Raw genomic sequence first — 19449 nt, 5'->3', positions numbered from 1 at the left:
GTCTGGCTCTGTAGCATTCATAATAGATTGTAAAGGAGAGAGATTAGTGGAATACCAGCGAGGAGGATGTTAAAGTAGTCCAGACAAGGGATGATAAGAGCGTGTACAAGCAGTTTGATGGTCTCTGGGGACAGGTAGGGGAGGATTTTTGATATGTTGCGTAGTTGAAAGTGACAGGACCTGGAAATGTTCTGAATATGGGGGGTAAATGAGAGGGCAGAATCAAAGGTGACTCCAAGACACCGTGCCTGATGAGAAGTTAGGAATATGTCAGGGGAGATTTGAAATTTGAGGGGGGGAAGATGAGGAGTTATGTTTTATCCAAGTGGAGTTTCAGAAATCTGTCAGACATTCACGATGAGGTGGCCAACAGGCAGCATGAGACCCTATCCAGTACTGAGGGAGACAAGTTGGGTGGACAGATAGATTTGAGTGTCATCAGCATACAGTGGGTACTGTAAGCCAAAGGAGGATATGAGATTACCGAGAGGGGAGGTGTACAGATAAAAGAGAACTAGTCCAAGGACTGACCCTTGGGGAACACCAACAGGGAGGAGAGGAGGAATTACCATTGAAAGGAGGGGTCAGACAGATAGGAAGCAAACAAAGAGAGAGCAGTGTCACTGATACAAATGGAGCGCATGATTTATATTAGAAAGCGGGTGATCAACAGTGTCAAATGCAGAGGAAAGATAAAAGAGAAGAAGGAGGAAAAAGTTGCCTTGAGACTTAGCCCTGTTGAGGTCATTGGCCACTTTAGTAAGGGCTGTTTCAGTGGAATAGGTAGTTCGAGAGTCAAGGAGAAAGTTGGTGCTCAGGTAATCAGTGAGTCTTTAGTAGACAAGGCGCCTAAGAAGTTTGGAAACATATGGGAGAAGGGAGATAGAACAGTAGCTAGAAGGTATGGAGGGGTCTAATAAGGGTTTCTTCAGGATAGGGAGAATAATAGCATGTTTGAAAGTGGAGAGGTAGATACCAGTAGAAAGGGAGAGGTTGAATAGTTCGGTTATGGTGGGGGCCAGGATGGAGAAATGGGCACAAGGTAGATCAGAGGGAATTGGGTTAAGCAGACAGGTAGTAGATTTAGATGATAGAAGAAAGGAGACTTCATCCACAGTAAACAGGGCTGAGGGAGGCCAGTGATGATTTACAGGTGGAGGGGGTGGATATGGTTTGATTGGCCCAGTACGCAGAGACATCATGTCTGATTTTTCAATTTTTTTTCCAAAGTAGGTGGCAATGTCTTGGGCAGAGACAGTAGTTGTGGGGGGAGCAGATGTGGGGTTTAGGAGGGAGTGAATTGTTGAGAAGAAGCTGCGTGGGTTGTAAGCTTGGATGGAAATGACAGGGAGAAATAATTGTGCTTGGTGACAGTGAGTTCAGTGTTAAAGTATTGTAGTCTGGCTTTGTAGTCCATGAAGGCAGTGCTGAGGCCAGATTTCCTCCACTTGAGCTCAGCTGCACGAACAGTCATTTGTAGATGTTTGGTGTGATTGTTGTGCCAGGGTCGGGGTTTGCAGGACGGGGTAGCGGAAGGTTGCCGGGCAACTTTATCAAGATAGAAAAGAAACATATCATTTTGGGACTTTTTAGGCCAAAAATATTTTACAAAGTAAAAATATTTTAAAAACCTTTATTTCACTATGTAGTAAATATCCACACTTTTTCAACAAATAAAAACATACAAAGTATGCAAAATCTCCTGTATAAACACCAGAAAGAGAACACAATCTACTTCATCAGGACAATTTTAGAGATTATACCACTAATACATGATCCAAAAGTTAGTTCATATAAACAAAATATAAATATAAATAAACAGAAAGTGTACACATGATATATTAAGCCCCCTAGCGTTCTAATTCTGTCAGTATTTTGATGAAGTGATTCTATTTTTTTTGCATAGAACTTTTTTGTTTATATTGTGGGCCTGTAATTCTTAGGATTAACTCCCGGGTATATTAATTACGTAATTCATAATTAAAAAAATCAATGAAAAATAGACCACAACAAATTTATCAAAAATTTTTAACTGAAATTTTCCAAACAAGGGTGCAATTTTATTGATAAATAATATAAATTAAATGCAGATTTTAGAAAAAAAAATATTTACAATTTTAGTAGACATCCCGGGTGTGGTAGATTTTGAAGCAGGGTGCTGCACAGTCCAACATCACAGTCAGGACAGTAGAACCTGGTTTCTTTGCGTTTCTTCCTTCCTCTTTCATCGGTCTTTGAGCATCAAACCACGCACATCCTTGTAGGTGCCGCCTTTTTCTGGGTCGGTGGGATGTATTCATTGATGTGACGACCGGTCAGGCGTTCTGGGTTGACAATGGTGGAAGCTCGACGTCCAGGTCTATTCATAGCCACTGATGGTGTTTGGTGGTTCTTGACTATGGATTCGGAAACTTGCAAAATGACGTCTGAATGATTCACTGGCCTCTGACTATTTTTTTTTGTACAGAATGTAGGCATTCCATAGGCACTGCTCAACTAGATGTCTGAAAATCTTTTTGTAGTAGTTCTTTTGCTGTTTACTCATCGCTGGGTAGAATGTCATGGCTTGGTCAGCTCTGTCGACACCTCCCATGGTGTTGTTGTAGTAAATCACCACCTGTGGCTTCATCACTTCTTTCCCACGTTTTGTGTGTACCAGAACAGTGGAGGCATCATGGACAATACTTATCAGGCACACATCTTTCTTGTCACGCCATCTCAGGGCCATCATTTTGCCTTTCTGCCAGGAAACAATTTCTCCTGTCTTCAGCTTCCATTTTGCAAACTGTGATGGCAGGTTGCGCCGGTTAGCCCTAACGGTTCTATAGGCATCTGTTCTGTGTTGCAGAAGGAACTCTTAAAGCTCAGGAGAGGTGTAGAAGTCAGTTGTGACACAATAGCCCTGATCTAGCAATGGCTCAATGAGGGATAGCACTGAAGATGTTGCCAATCCATAATGGCTGTATCTTGGGTTGAACTGTGTCCCTTTTCCAGTGTACAGTACCGTATTCCAAATGTAGCCAGATGAGGATTCGCACAGCATATACGTTTTCACGCCAAATCGTGCCCTTTTTGACGCAATGTACTGCATCCAGCTGAGCCTCCCCTTGTAAGCTATTGGACTTTCATCAATGCTGACATCTCTTTCTGGCACATAGGTTTGCTGGAAATTTTGTAGAAGCATCTGAGACACTTCCCAAATTTTCTTCAGTTTTGGTGCAGGATAGGAAGTCTCATCATATTTTTCATTGTTTGCGAAGTGCAGGTACTTCATGATGAGGGAAAAGCGGTATTCTGGCATGACTGTGTCAAAGAATGGAGTGGCAATCATTTTATTCTTGGACCAGTACCACTTCTGCATGGGTTTGCCTACAACTCCCTGCAGGATCACCAAGCCAAAAAACAGCCAAATATCATCCTTGGTCACAGGTTCCCACTTTCTGCTTCTTGTAAACCTCAGGTGTGGAGCACCTTGTTGTTGTCCAGCGTACCTGCATAAAACAAATAAAAAATGTATTTTAGGATATATAGTGATTCTTTTATAGTGTGAAGGTTGCAAGTAATATGTTAGGAAACACAGAGCAGTATATATGTTTGCATAAAAAAAAAAATAGCAAAGAATTTCAAAAAGTTAGAAAACACAGAGCAGCATATATGTTGGCATAAAAAAATGTAAAAAGTTAGCAAACACAGAGCAGCATATATGCTTACATAAAAAAAAAAATAAAAAAAGAGCAAAACATTTCAAAAATTTCAGAACGTTAGCACAAAGCAGCACACATGTTGGCATAAAAAAAATTTAGCAAAACATTTCAAAAAGTTAGCAAACACAGAGCAGCTTACCTGTTATTTTTTCGATAACTTCATCGGTCAAAAACAACTTCAGGTATGCCAGGGGGTCATCGCATTCAGCCTCAATTTTCATCCCAGGTGCGCCGGTGAATGGAAATCTTCGCGGTGCTGCCTGGTCCGCATCAAGGTCAATGGAGCACCATGTGCGCAGAGCACTGACCTCAGGTTCAGAATTTTCGCTCAGTTCACTTTCACTCTCTGATGACAAATTTCCTGGTGAATCACTATCACTCGATTCAACAAGGGACTCCAAATTGCAATCGCTGCTTTCAAATTCCTCCAAAACAGTACTTGCGCCGGCGAGATGCCTTTTGGATGCCATGTGGTCTCCAGCAATCAGTCAGGAACAATCAAGGTCAAAGACAAAGTGATGAAATGATACATTCAGGAAGTGATTTATAAGCCATCAAAAGGTCAGGGCTAATAGTGGGCAAAATGAAAATCGGGGCACTGGGCAATAACGCTTGGAGCACTAAAATATGTATTTATACTTTTATTTTGTGTTTTTATATGTTTTGTACTGTTAAAAAAAAATTGAAAGCAGATTACATAGCAATCTGCTTTTAAATTTCCCGCCCCCAGAATCCATCACTCCACTGCATCACCCGGAAGATGTCACATCTTGCCGGGTGATGCCATGGAAATGTGCGAGCGTCACATTCTCCGGATGATGCGAGCAGTTATAGTAAACGTGGGGGTGATGCCAGCGGGAAATCGGTGCTGGCATCACCCCCGGATTTTACTATTAATGATCGCATCTGCAGTTAGATGTGATGCACCATGCAGAAATCCTTCATGGTGCTTCACATTTAACTGAAAATATGCGCAGAGGCGTGGCCAGGACCCGGGCAGCATTTAAAAGCAGATTACTTGGTAATGGGCCGGCGCCCTGGCATCACAGTGGGATCATCCGATCGCCGTTGGAGAGCGGGGCAGAGGTAAGAGGGGCTCCCAAAGTTACCCCGAGTGTGACTCCGGGTTACCGCTTTTTGCTAGTTTTTTTCCACCGAGTCACACTCGGGATTACCACTAGGGGGGTAATCATAATGACTCACAATGACGCTCACATCAGTCCAACCATCTCTATATCCTCTCAAAGATGTTATGAGAGATTGAAAACAAACAATCAGGGTGGCATGGTGCAGAGTACGTCTCCAATACACTTTTGTCAGCAAAGATGTCTTACCAAAGAGGACTTTTTTGAGCATCTCAAGCTGTGCCTTTCTGATTCCGCCTCTCCGGCCAGGTCTCCACTGCACCCGCAGCAAGCTTCCCACCTAACATCTGTATGGGAAAAAGTCATAAAAGAGAAAGAGAAATAGGCGGACATCTTCTAATAGGCCTTCGCCACGCCAAGGAAGCTCCCCTTCACCCGATGGTTGAAACAACCTCGCAAATAACATTTCCCATTTTGAGATGTTTTACTCTCACTGTGCCTTTTTTCTTTGCACATCTGGAAGTTTCCGTCTCCTCTGATGGATTCCGTGGACACTGAAAGCATTCCAGGATGCTTTTTTTAGCTTAATTCTTACTTTCTAATTACATTTCTGTTTATATGGTTTGTTAATCCTTTTACCCCGGCAGGGTTTACTCTGCAATGGTCTAGTTACATGTGTAGGCCTGTTTTAGGTTTAAAGCTGCTCACACATAGGGGGATATGGTGACCCCTCTTTTTAATCTTGCCGTCATGCATGATGGAAGTCTGCTTAGACAGGTGGTATCTTATCGTTTCCTATATTTTATGTTCTACAGTTTGTGTCTGTTGGCTGCTGCCAGTGCCAATTGCCATCACGTTCTGGGTAGGTCCCAATTTGTATGTTATGCTGTATCTATCCCAGCACTTCTCTGATGTTTTCTGCTATGCCAATGCCTAATGTAGTGATTGTTTTGCAGAATGTACAAGGCTTTAACTCCCCCAACAAGAGGCAGAAAGTCTTTTATTATTGCTCTTCTGCATCCTCAAAGCCGAGATATTTCCATAAAAAACTACCCGCAAGTTTTTCAATCAGTATTTACTAAAAAGAAGAGGGGGGTATTGCTAGCATTCCATAGATCTGTACCCTTTAGCTGTGAGTTGGAGGTAGTGGACCCTACTGGCTGCTACCTACTATTGCAGGGGAAAATCTTTGATGCCGAAATCACTCTGGTGACTTACTATGCACCCAACAACCACCAAGTGCGATTTCTGACTCATTAGTTAGATTACCAAGTGGAAAAACAGATCAGATGGTCCAAACTTTTATGCTGGAGCTAAAAAACCAGGCCCCATGCTAGCTAAGGTGTTAAATCCCAGGCTGTCCTCTACTTCTCTGGTGAAGCTTAAACTTTCTAATAGGGATGTCACGGCCAATCCAGCGACCATTTCTACGCGATTTGAAAAAAATCCCTCTTAAGTGATATGGCACTCAGCTAGACCTGGTTGTCCAAAGAGCGGACAAACTCTTCTCTAATATAGCCCTCCCGACACTAAATGCTCGTATGATCAATTTAATGGAAACTGAAATTACCACAGAGGTGGTTCTGGCGGTAATTAAAACCCTTAAGACCAACAAAACCCTAAGCCCGGACAGGTTTACTCCCCATTATTATAAAAAGTTTACAGATATTTTGGCCCCCAGATTGGCATCTGTGTTTAATCACTTGAGAGATAATCCTCAACATCCTATGTCAACTCTGTTGGCCCATGTAGTGATGCTCCCCAAACCAGGCAAGGACTCCCTTGATCTGCATAATTACCGGCCTATCTCTCTATTAAATATTAATATCAAATTGTTGACTAAAATCTTGGCCACTAGATTGAGTAAGTTCTTAGGGGCATTGGTACACAAAGACCAGGTGGGGTTTGTACTGGCAGATAAACCCAGGACAGTACTAGATGGATAATTAGTATCATACGATACATACAGCAACACAAAATTCCTGGTGTCCTGCTGGGTCTTGATATCCAGAAGGCGTTTGACTCCCTGTAGTGGAAATACCTGTTTTAGGTTCTTTCTAAATGGGGTTTTAAGACAAAGTTCATGGCCTGGATGCAAGCACTATACTCTGCACCTTCAGCGAGAATTAGATACTCCTCTTATTATTCCGCCATTTTCAACATTTTTAGGGGTACCTGCCAGGTATATCCCCTTTCACCGCTTTTATTTATTTTGGCCCTCGAACCATTGGCGTTACTGATTAGAGCTCATGCAGATGTGCATGGGGTCCAAATTGGTGGAAATGACTATAAACTTATTTTTTTGCGAATTATATCTTATCACTCAACCACTGTTTTCTTTTCTGAGTCTTTTCTCCATACTTAAGGAATTTGCACATGTTTCAGGTTTAGTTGTAAATGGACAGAAATCTATGTAAAATATTTAGGGATTAAAATCAACCGAACTGAGAAATTGTACTCATGCAATTTCCCACCTCTGTAGAGTCAGCTCAAGACTATCATATTGGGGTGGTCCTCCCACCCTATCTCAGGATAGGCAGGATCAATTCAGTAAAGATGACAATACTTCCAAAATGATTATATTATTTTAGGACATTACCTATTCCTGTGCCTACCTCTATGCTCCAGATTTTTCAGAAACTGCCTTTTTCCTTTATCTGTAACAATAAGAAACCATATGTCAAAAACTGTGTTTGCACACAAGCGCAATGTAGGTTTGGGAGTACCCAATTTACAGAAATACTACCAAGCGGCCCAAATTCGGCCTATCACTTCTCTCTATGCTGGGTCGGCGGCCCCAGTGTGGGTGCGGCTGGTATCTAGTTTATCCCACCTAGTGGATGTTAAGGCTCTTCCATGGCTTCCCCCCAAATTATGCCCACCACACATAGGCATACATTTAAAACAAGTACTGAAATTGTGAGATGGAATATGCTACTCTAGTGGTCTTATGTCACCATATCTACCCTTACTGCCCATTCAGTGAAACCCTCTATTCCCTCAGGGGACTGAATCACGGGTGGCATTTCAATGGTGGTCTTTACATAATTATGACACGATCTACACTTTGCTTGACAGGAATGGAATGTTGAAATGGGAGGACATCGGCTCAGCACACCAGATCTCCAGTTTAGACACTGGATTGGTTCGCTAGTTCGAGGTAGTACTAATCTGAGCAGATTGTCGATTTTAGAACATTTTTGTCTTATGTCCAAAACTGAACTAAACTTTTGTACTCCAAACTCAGGGGAAACTAAAGCCGCTCGTTCCCGTTTTTATGTATCTTGCTGGGGAAAAGAGCTTAGACAATCTAAAACTGATGAATGGTTTAACAATTGGACTAGATTAGCTAGGAGTTCCACCAACTTAATCACAATGGAAACTGCATATAAGGTAATGATGAGGTGCTACATGGTTCCATCTAGGCTGAGGCATTTGTCCTTGGCAGAAACAGGTTTCTGTTTTAGGGGGTGTGGTGGACCTGCCCCTCTGTAATCAGATTTTGGGGCAGGGTGTTTAGACTGTGGAGCTTCCTTTTCCAAAAAACTGTGACAAGAGATTCCTGGGTGGCCCTATTACAATTTAAGCCTATTAATCTAACCAAATCCCAGTTTGTTCAAGGGGCACATGATATTCTTGCAGCTAAAAAAAACTATTGCAAAAAACTGGAAGCAATAAGCTATCCCCTACCATAAAGTGTTTCTTCAGCTACATAACACTTTGTTGAATGAATGAATGTCTTGCATTCTTAATGACACCTGGGAAAAGTTTTCTGAGGTATGGGAACCCTGAGTGTTTTCATTGCCTAATATCCTCCCGTTCTGGTAAAGTTTAAGGAAAAGTTTACTGTTGAAGGAACATGAACCAAATATGAGTTTCTAATGTATCGGTGAGGTGGTAGTAAGTGTGATCCGGGCTCAATATCAGTCCTGATTCACTTCCCACCTAAACCAGTTGTACTCAGGAAAGGTATGACTCACTGTCCCGGTTACTGTTATGTTTTCTTATTTTATGTTTGTTCTGTTTACCTGCAGCACATCAGATATGTTGTGCATTTATATTGTCCGAAATGTTTTGTTTGTAAAAAATTTAAAAACTTAATAAAATTATTGAAACCAAAGATGTCTTACCAAAGAACAACAGAAAGAAAACGAGTCTAGCTGAGTTGAAATTATTTCAAATAGTTATCTGCCAATTTTATAATAGTTATATAGTTATCCACTATAATAATGGGGCAAAGAGATAGGCAAATAGAGATCAACTCAGTAATTGATTTGAAACAATGCCAGCTCAATTGAAAAAGAAAATATATACTCATATATAGACTCTTATTTGACAAAAGAGATTATTTCATAGAGATTAGACATTCACTAATTATGACACATTAATGTGCTCAAAGGCATCCTAACCATCAATTAGTGTGTGCTATAATAAAAGGGGGGGGGGGGCTTACCCATATGATTTTAACAAAGACGCCCCAAGGGCAGAAAGATGTTGTTGTTTTATTACACTGGCCCTGTTTGACAAAGCAGGATAAATATATGGGTATGTAGTATTACTTGTGGAGATCCAAGCCCATACCTGCAGTGTAAAAGAAATTTGCACCAATTACTCCTACCAGTTTCTTTTCAAATACTCAAACAAGTTGCCATAAAATAGAAGGAATTATGAAGGTCCCAGATTGGAAGAGAAGAAGACACTGATGGCATATGGAAGGAGACTGAACCCTCAAGCTGCTGATGTTAACTCGCCCTGTGTGGTAGGAGAATACCAGCGTTCCACATAGGAGAAGATATCCAGTATTTATGCCAGAGATCTATCCCATGTCCATTGGGCAGACCCGCCAACACGTCATTCGACTTGTACACGGGGATGCCACTCAAGGGAACGTTGGAGCTGCAGGGCGGCTGGGCAACTTTATCCAGAGCCAGAGAGAGAGTGTGGTTGAACCGAGTGGCAGCTTTATCCAGAGAGATTTTAGAGAGGGTGGGGGTTAGGTTAGGTACGTAAGGTTAGGGACGTAAGGCAGTTTGAGAATAGGTTGTGGTCAAGGTTACGGATATCTCTCCCATTAACCAGGTCTGGGATGTGGCAAAGAGGGGCATAAATTGAATAGGTTAAAGGTGATAAGGTTTTGATCAGAAAGGGGAAATAATGAGATTACAGAGTTTGGAAAATACCAGGGTGTCTAAAGGGTGTCCGGCGATGTGTGTGGGGCCGTTTATGCTCTGTGTGAGTCCAAAGAAGGAGGTAATGGAGAGCAGTTTGGCTAAGGAATGATGGTTAGGCTCTTCCACTGCAACACCAAGGACGAGAGTGGGCAGGTCGTGCGAAAGAATGTGTTGTAGCCAAGAGGCAGAGTCCGAGGAGGAAAGGCACGTTTCAGTGAGAGCCAGGATGGTTAAAGATTTATAGAGGAAAAGCTTGTGTATTGATGGTTAATTTAGTGCCAACAGATCTGGCATTCCATAGACTGCCAGAGAAAGGGGGTAAGAACTTATGGGTAGGGTGAATGGGGATGAGGTTAGGAGAAGGGAGTATCTTGCTCAAAGTATAGGGAAGAGAGTGGCTGTGGGGGAGACCAGGGTTGGGTGGGATGTCACAAGAAAGTAACAGTAAAGAAAAAAGGTGCAGGAGCACAGACAGAGAAAGCAGGAGAGTGAAGGTACAATTAGACAATGGGTTATCAGACTAGGGAAGAGGAGAGGGAATAGAGCCAGAGAGTGCAGGGTGAATAATACATTTTAACAGATAATTGAGAACCATATGTATACTGTACATTAAACAATGTGGCAAACAGTCCAAGAGCGCAGGTCCTGTAATATGGGTTGTAGTGACGTTTATAAGCTTATTGAGTTCCAGGAGTGGGATAGAATGCGTCAGTCACAGAGATGGTTTGGTGAAAGAGCAGTTCAGAATAGCAGCAGTAGAGGTTGTGTTGGAGTCCAGGTGGATGAATCAGTCCAAAAGCAAGAGATGGAAGTTGCAGAGTATTGTGGTGTGTCCAATTCTGTTCCATTTCCTGTCTCAATTCCCTGGAATAATTCCCATTGCACTTATAATTTACCACTTGGAATTTGGCACAGGACCAGGGTCCCCACGTGACCTTGCCTGTTGTTTAAATAGAAATGCTTTGGGCCCTGAATATGCATGGACTGATGGGAGTAACAAGGAATTTGGGATATCAGTTGAACCTGGGTAGGGAGGTGTTAGCAGGGCTAAATAATAAATGTGCACCCAGCTGGAACAAAGGGATAGTAAACAGATAAATTGATGGGGAGATTTAGGTTGGTGCAATAAGTTAATCTACAATAGGATACGCACCATACACAATTAGATGAAGATTGTAGGGGAAAACGGTTGGATACACAGGGATGAATTTTGACAGGTAGAATGAGAGACGTACCGGTAGACGGTCAGATAAATTCATATTAGTTGCAGGCAGATGAAGGTGAATTCATCAGTGATGTTAGTTGATGATGATGATGGTGATGATGATGATATTCCCTGAATTAATTCTCACCTTAAAATTTGGCCCTTGAAATTGGGGTACGTGACCTTGCCTGTTGTTTAAATATAAGTGCTTTTGGCCCTGAATATGGGTGGACTAAATTGTACTTTACAGTTGCCAGCAACATGGGATTAATACAATCACACCATGACTATGTTCTGAAATAAGGTTAAGAAGCAAAAAACCAGACATGATTAGACTTATGCAAAAATCAGAATATTAATTATTGTTAATTTTATTATTATCATCATTACATTTTTTAATGTACTTTGCCCCATGTCAGCCTTCAGAAAGGAGAGCTCTGTTTGAGGGAATCTTGATGTGATTAACCAGAAGATCACACACACATATATCGGTTAACGGGTAAATGTCCCTTTTAGTTTATTTGCAGAAAAGATAGTGGTAAATGTCCAATGACCTTGCAGATAAACAGTAGAGGCAAATGTCCAATGACTGGCCAGATAACAGTGCTGGTAAATGTCCAATGACTTTGCAGATAACAGTGGTGATAATAGATTGCTCACAAACCTTGAAGGTCATACACAGATGATCAGATGGAGAGCGGAGGATGCATGAGTAGCGAGGAGCAGGAATCTGGAAACAGCAACCAGGAATCAGGAAACAGGAACTAGGGAATAGGAAGTTGTCACAATCAATCAGCACTGGAAGGAAATCATGTAGCCTTCATATTGTGCCATCCTGGTCTCTGATTGGAGCTCGAGTAATTGAGCATGTGCAAAAAGGTTCATTTAGACATAGGTTTGTGACACCCTGGCTCCTACAATTATCGAGCCTTACTCTTCTGCTTGATAATTAGAATGTGACAAAACCCAATGTCTGATAGTTGCAGCCCTCTCATATTCCTGAATTACCACATGGTCTCCAGGTCCTGAATGTGTACAAGGTTTTAAAGTATTACCATCCTGTAGTTAAAATAATATAAACAAGTACAGATTTAGTCATTTCCTACTGTTACGGAAGCTTGAAGGCCATTTGGTAGAAGCAGCTATCACGTTTGGGTTAATAGTAGGTGCAGCAAACATTTCTCATTACTAAATAAGAATTTGTTTTCTGTCAACCTAAAATTTTATGTCATCCCATTTCTTTAACTTTCATTAGTGCGCGGAACAAGTCAGGGAAAACATGTGATGTATAAATATGGAAATATCTATACTCTTTAGGGTGGAGTTCTGCAGTAACCTCTGGCCCAGAACACAGCAATTCCAGCCATGTAATAATGCACTTTTCCCTCTACCATTACCCTTCATTTATCTTTCTTTCCTAAGACAGCTTTTACAATAATGTTCTTTTGTATCCTCCCTGCTTTTACCCATAGGTGAATTCCAAATATTTTCAGCACCAGAATATTGTATCCCTGTGTGACAAGATAAACCATTTATGTTCTGGTTGGAGAAACTGCTTTGACAATACTACAGTCTCCAATATCCTCCCATCCTGCAGGGGATGTAAGGACAGAGTATTCATAAATGCTGTTAAAGATGATACTACGTTCCCTCTAAACACAATTCCACCCCCACATCTCCTTGGTGCGTAGGCCCGGCATCTGTTCTTGGCTCTCGCTTAAAGGCCAAGCGTCACATTGTCTTCTTCACTAAGTGAAATGAAAATGTGTGACAAGGAGACATGATGAACTTTGTCATGATAAGTGAGGATGTGTAAAGGAGCAGTGGAGGCTGGGCTCTTCATCAACATAGTTTACTGTGGACAGCAAAAACCATGACCTGACTAATTATAAGTACATATATCCAACTATTAAAGGAAACCTGAACTGAGAAGCATGTACAAGCTGCCTCTGTTCATTTTTTTATGCTTCACAAACTGCTGGGTTGCCTGGCTGCTGTGCTGATCATATAGCTTTAATAACACTGGGGAACAATTTTGAATACATTTTTTTTTACTTCAGTTTTTAAGCTTATATACACTAAAATAGGTATGCTGATTTGAAAAGTGCAGTTAGTTTTTTTTTCGGTCATGTCAGGTTTTTTCTGTACTGCTTATATCAATGGAATTACTGTAGTGTGAATTTGTATAGGCTATTCATTTACATGCAAGACAGTGTGGTCAGAGGTTGTGCACTGCTCTACCTAGTTAATAAGCAAAATGTATTTTTCTACTTACACACGTATTTCAATTCTTTCAGATCATGTCTGGCTCTGCTGTTTCTTGTCGTAAGTGTCTAAACAACCCTGATTCATTTTGTTATATCTGTGACAGTTTCACCATTCCCAGTCAAAGGGCGAACATCAGCACATTTGTAGAGCAAGCCTATTTGGCATATTTTAAAGTTTAACTTGGTGATCAAGATAAGTCTTGGGCCCCTGTGTGTAAACAGTGTGTCAAGTGTTTACGGATGTGGACGAAGGGAACACCTGATAAGATGCCATTTGGTATACCTATGGTTAGGCCAGAGCCAGGAGATCATGTCAGTGACTGTTATTTTGTATAGTATAAACTTCAGAATATAACAAGAAAAATAAATGTAACCATCAGCTTTACGACCAGCGGCTCATTCAGATGAAATCCCAATGCTGGTTTTCGTTATACTACCCTCTCTTGAAGAATATGATTATGGTGATAAACTAGGTGACAACAATGATGAAGAGTTTGAAATTGAAGAGGACTCTGTTCGTAAGGGATTTGATCAGCATGAGTTGAGTGATTTGAGACTATCGAAGAAGGCTTCAGAGCTCCTAGCATCAAGGCTGCGTAAGAAAAACTTACTTGAGAAAAGAACAAAGGAATCGTACTTTCAAACCAGAGAAAATTCATTTCTGCAGTACAGAACAGACAGTGGCTTTGTGTATTGCCATAACATACCTGGTTTAATGGGAGAATTGGGAATTCCAATCTATAACTCATCTATTCATCGATAGCTCAAAGCGGAGCTTAAAGTGTGTCTTCCTTCACAATGGCAATATATTTTGTCAGTCCCAATTGGCCATTCAGTTTCTCTTTGTGAAGAATATGCAGACATAAAGTGAGTAGTTGAGTTGTAGCATTATCACCAACACAATTGGGTCATCTGTGTTGACCTTAAAATGGTATGCTTCCTTCTTGGTCAGGAATTCGGATACACCAAGTATCCCTGTTATCTGTGCATGTGGGACAGCAGAGCTTGTGAGAGGCATTGGGTGGAAAGGAACTGACCTCCAAGATTTGCCCTAAAGCTACGTACACACTTCCAATTATTATCGTTGGAAAACGAACGACGAACGATCCTGCACGATATCTACGAACGATTGTATAGCACCGATCCTGCACATAGAGATAACGACACGATCGTTCGTAGATATTGTACACACAATAGATACGATCGTTTGAGCGATAGAGGAAGTATGTGCACGACAGGAAAGTGAACGAACGTTCGTTCATTACGCATGCTCAGCCCATGGACGATCAACGAACGACCGTACACACGAACGATGTTCAACGATCGTCGCCCAATCCGATTCGCCGGTCCGGTCGTTCGTTTCCAACAACTTTCCTCGTTCGTCGGCGTCGTTGGTTACTTTTTTACGAACGATTTTTTGCCCAATCGATCGTTCGTCGTTCGATTGGAACGATAAAAATTGGAAGTGTGTACGCACCTTAAAACTAGGTGATACAAACATTGTACATGAGGCACTTGTTGATAGAAAGAATATTATATTCCCGCCTCTGCACATAAAACTGGGTCTGATGAAGCAGTTTGTTAAAGCTTTGCCAACTGAAGGAGACTGTTTCAAGTACCTCATATTGGTATTTCCTAGTCTGTCATTTGAAAAAATAAAGGCCGGTGTGTTTGACAGTCCACAGATTGGGCAACTCGTCAAAGATGAACATTTCATCAGGACAAAGTCAGCAGTGGAAAAGAATGCTTGGTTATCATTCAAAGCCATTGTCAAGGACATTCTTGGATACACATGAGGAAATAATTACACAGAAATTGTCCAGAAACTCTTGGAGAGCTACAAAATGGTTGGTTGCAATATGAGCATCAAGGTGCATTTTCTGCATTGCCATGTTTCTAACTTCCCGAAAAACCTTGGTGCAGTCAGTGATGAGCAAGGTGAACGATTTCACCATGATATGAACATTAAGGGCGGTATCAGGTTAGATGGGATATACATATTATGGCTGACTATTGTTGGAGCATCCGGCGGGATTGTTCCAACACTGAACACTCCAGGAAAAGCTATAAGCATAAGGATTTACATTAACCGCTTACCGCTTAATTTTCAAATGTTTTACTGTAAAAAAAATGTCATATAGTAACAATAAATCCTTTGTATGAACAAAAGAAATTTAAATAGTACATTCAAGTTATTATTTCATTATTTTTTCATTGTATGTAAAATTTGTATATTTTTTAATAGAAATGAAAGGTACCCTGTATCGTAAAAACCAGTTGTGATAGCAAAAAACGGGGGTCATTTCTGGATTCACCACCAACAAATTAGTAAGAAACAAGTGTAAGATCTAACTCAACAAAAAATGCATTCCCCAGTGTAATTTGAGACATCAATTTTGCTTAAAGGGCATTGTGTTTTTATTATATAGTGCAAAGGAACAGGTTGGTTTACTTTTATTACTTCTGTGCCCAGCAGTACATACCCAACCTCATTTGTTTAGCCTCCATGTTTGAGTAGGAATCAGTTCAGTGATTGACCCACAGCCATTTGTTTGAGGACACAAAGGACTCTTCAAGACCTCTGTGAGCTCTGATTAGACCAACTTACACAGGACTTCTTTCCAGTGCTCCTAAAAGCTGGACAGAGATGCAGGGAAGTGAAGGAAAGGGGCAATATTTACTGCTAAGAAAAGAAGCATAAAAATTAACCCATTTTTTGCCCTTTATGTGCTAAGCACAGGTTATCTTTAAAGCAGGACCAGGACAGATGCCAAATTATTTTGGATATCTGGTTTTAAGGATTTTTATCATGTTTAAAGCTTTGCACCATTCCTGGCAAATGATGATTGTCCCCTCCTCCTCCTTTGCCACCCAACATGTGTGGGAAAAGCCACTCTGTCCCTCTTTCAGTCATCATTCTTGTGTGTTTTTACTTTATGCTGATTTACAAGAGTCTAATTCTTCTTTATTAGTGATTTTCATACGTCACATGAAGGAAATGTCGTCCACCAAGGTGACGCATGTCAGCCAGATGATTACAGCTATCAGGATGCAGGGGTTCTAATTACACATTATTACGCCTTTATATCATCATTTTTTAAATATAGTATTGATATTTTTCTGTCTGGTTATTGTTCAGTAATAATATTATTTTTATTATTAATAATATTATTCATAGGATATTTAATGTTTGATGGGAGAAGGCCAAAAATTGAAAAATGCTCAAACCTAGGACACTGCCTGTCATTTCTAACATTAAAAACTGTAATAAACATAAACTCCTTTAAAATTGTCATATCCACATATATATCCACAATGTTTTATTTTTAATACATTTATTTTTATTTATTTTTAATACATATATTATTTATAAAAAAGAGAAAATACGTTCTTGTAATTTTTTTTTTTTCTTTACAGGTTAAAGTATTTTGTATTTCTCAGTTATGATAAGCCACTTTCTCCTAAATTATTCTTCTTTTGTGCGGTATTGTTGGCCACCAGTAGGTGGTGCTGCACCCTCGTGTAAAATGTGTAACAAACTCTGTCTCAGACAGCATAAGTTTCTTTTATACTTTATATGAGGACACCGCGCCATCCAGCAGTGTCTAAACTGAGATTACTTTTTAATGTTGTTTTCAGGTAAAAAAAAATGGTGCATACACAAGTATAAATGGTGTTTCACAAAGGTAAAGAGATAAAAACAGGATCTTTAAAAAGAATTGACCTGTTAAAATGTGCCAGCTATAAAACCACCATCCCCTTCCCTTGTTCCCTTGGCTTTAGTCCTCATTGAGGTATTGGAATCTGGCAGCTGAATCACTTAGAAAAAGAGACGGACTTTAAAGAAGGGAATAGGCAGACCAAATCTTTACTTTAACAAAAGTTGAGAACCTATATATAGCCTAGGACAAGGACCTTATGGTTTCCTCACAGGTATACAATACTCTATTTGAAGTCTACCATACAAAAATGAAAGAAAATCTTTTAAATAAGTTTAATTTATTTTAATTCAATTAATATAACTTCATTAATACTTTACCTTTGTTAACATGATTTAGATAAAGTAGAAAACCTTTACATGTATAGCTAAAAAAGAAACACTAAGAAAGCAATGCCTTCCCTTTATTGTAAATGGTATGGAAGCAATAAGTGGATGTTTGAGTGATGACATGCAGCTCTTTTGTACTGTGATAACTCCTCACCAGGCAGTAAGAGCCCTGGAGCAGATTTATCTTACATGCCACTGCATACACCAGCTGCTTCCTGGCTAATCAGCTGCTGACATGGAAAAAACATTCATACAGGGCAGAATACAGACATAACTTGTAGCTCTGTGTATATTTAACATAAAACTATGTGACATGTGGAGGAAGCAGATCTCATATATGTCATCTGACATCTGTCATGCATGCCATCTCTCGTCCATTTATGTAGCATGATGGAACATGATAAACTGAAGTTGATACATAAAGGAAAACATACATACCAGTAAATGGCCATGGGTAAGACTTATGAAACATGCCCAAATGGAAAGGAAACCCCTTCATTCTTGTGGGACAAAGAATCATTTAGGTCCACTTACATGGCGTATTTTCCTAACAATCAAAGAACAGAATTTAGTTCAGTAGAACTAAATTAGAAAAGGTTCAGTATTTAGTAACCTGTATAAAGACCACACCATTTTGTAGCTGGTACAAATTCGTAGGGGCCATACCAAAGTAGATGTCCTCTCTCTGGCACCAGTTGCCAGGAAAAGGATTGCTAAAACCTAGTACACATAACCAGGTGTTCTACCAAATTTTTACTCGATTGACCAATCTGATCGATATACCAATCAGTTGGATATTTGAAAGCACTGTTTTGATTATTTCTTTCTCAAAAAAAAAAAAAAAAAATTTCATTTGGAATTTTAAATGGATTTATGTAATGATTTGTACATAAAGTACAACATGTTCAATCTATCCACGCAGAATCACCAAATTACATTATTATAATTATGTGAGAAAGTGATTTTTGTTTACCAAATCTAAAACATACTATCACTGAGTTTCCCCTTGTCCTGAAGCCAAGACAGCACATACGGTCCTCCCTGATTAGTTGGTTTATGGCTAACATGAACATTAGAGAAGGAGGGTTCCCATCATTCAATATTGTCAAGTTGTTTTTAATCAGACTATACCTAGTAGACGTACTGTAAGGTAACACACATTACGTTTTCAGAATATCTTTATTGGGTCCTATGTAAAAAATAAATAAATAATTGGAGGGTATAGCACCTGTGCTTCATACTTGTAGCAGCAGGGATATGCGTAGTTACTCTGGGGCACATAGGCTGCTACCCTTTATACTCTTTGATACTTGAAATCCTTTTTTCTTTAGGTAGAAATTTTTCTTTTGATTTCTATTTTAGCATTTGCATTTTGAGAAGACATTGATTCTCAGTTAATAAGTCTGCATCTGTCTTCTGTAGCTTGTCTAGATAACCTGGAATAATAATTCCAATACAGTGTGTAGGATTAGTGACATACGCTTTGCACAGATGGTAAATCTAGAGGATTAAAAATTCCTTTTTTCTATTGTACTTATCAATGATAAGTACAGCCCAGGGAGCGTGGGAACTTGCGGTCACAGCTGATTGGAGGCACGGGAGTGCTTCCAGTCAGCTGTGACTGCAGATGAACTCTCATTGGAGTTTTTCCATTGAGAGTTTATCTGCAGTTCAGTTCCCACTGTCACCAGGCTGATAAGTACAGCCCAGTGATCGTGGAAACTGCGGTCACAGCTGATTTGAGGCACGAGAGTGTTTCTAGTCAGCTGTGACTGCAGATGACCTCTCAATGGAGTTTATTAAGAGTTCACCTGAGTTCAGTTCACATGGGAGCGTGGGATATTGCGGTCACGTTATGCTCTTCAGTATGTGTTCTTGGATAGAGATTCTCTATCCAAGAACACATACTATAGTTTTGCTAGGGCTGCGAGAGCAATCAGTGGAGCTGTCAGCTCCGCTCCCCTGATTGC

The 19449-nt window shown here is 40.3% G+C and overlaps 1 protein-coding gene across 9 annotated transcripts in view; it reads left to right on the top strand.

The window, feature by feature from the left end:
- Positions 1–19449, top strand: part of PNPLA7 (patatin like domain 7, lysophospholipase) — a 265796-nt gene that overhangs the window by 161710 nt on the left and 84637 nt on the right. The window lies entirely within an intron of this gene.

Source organism: Pyxicephalus adspersus, chromosome Z, assembly GCF_032062135.1.
Source record: "Pyxicephalus adspersus chromosome Z, UCB_Pads_2.0, whole genome shotgun sequence".
In the NCBI taxonomy this organism is placed as follows: domain Eukaryota; kingdom Metazoa; phylum Chordata; class Amphibia; order Anura; family Pyxicephalidae; genus Pyxicephalus; species Pyxicephalus adspersus.
The sequence above is the reverse complement of the archived record's forward strand: the minus strand, read 5'-3'. Positions and strand labels throughout refer to the sequence as shown.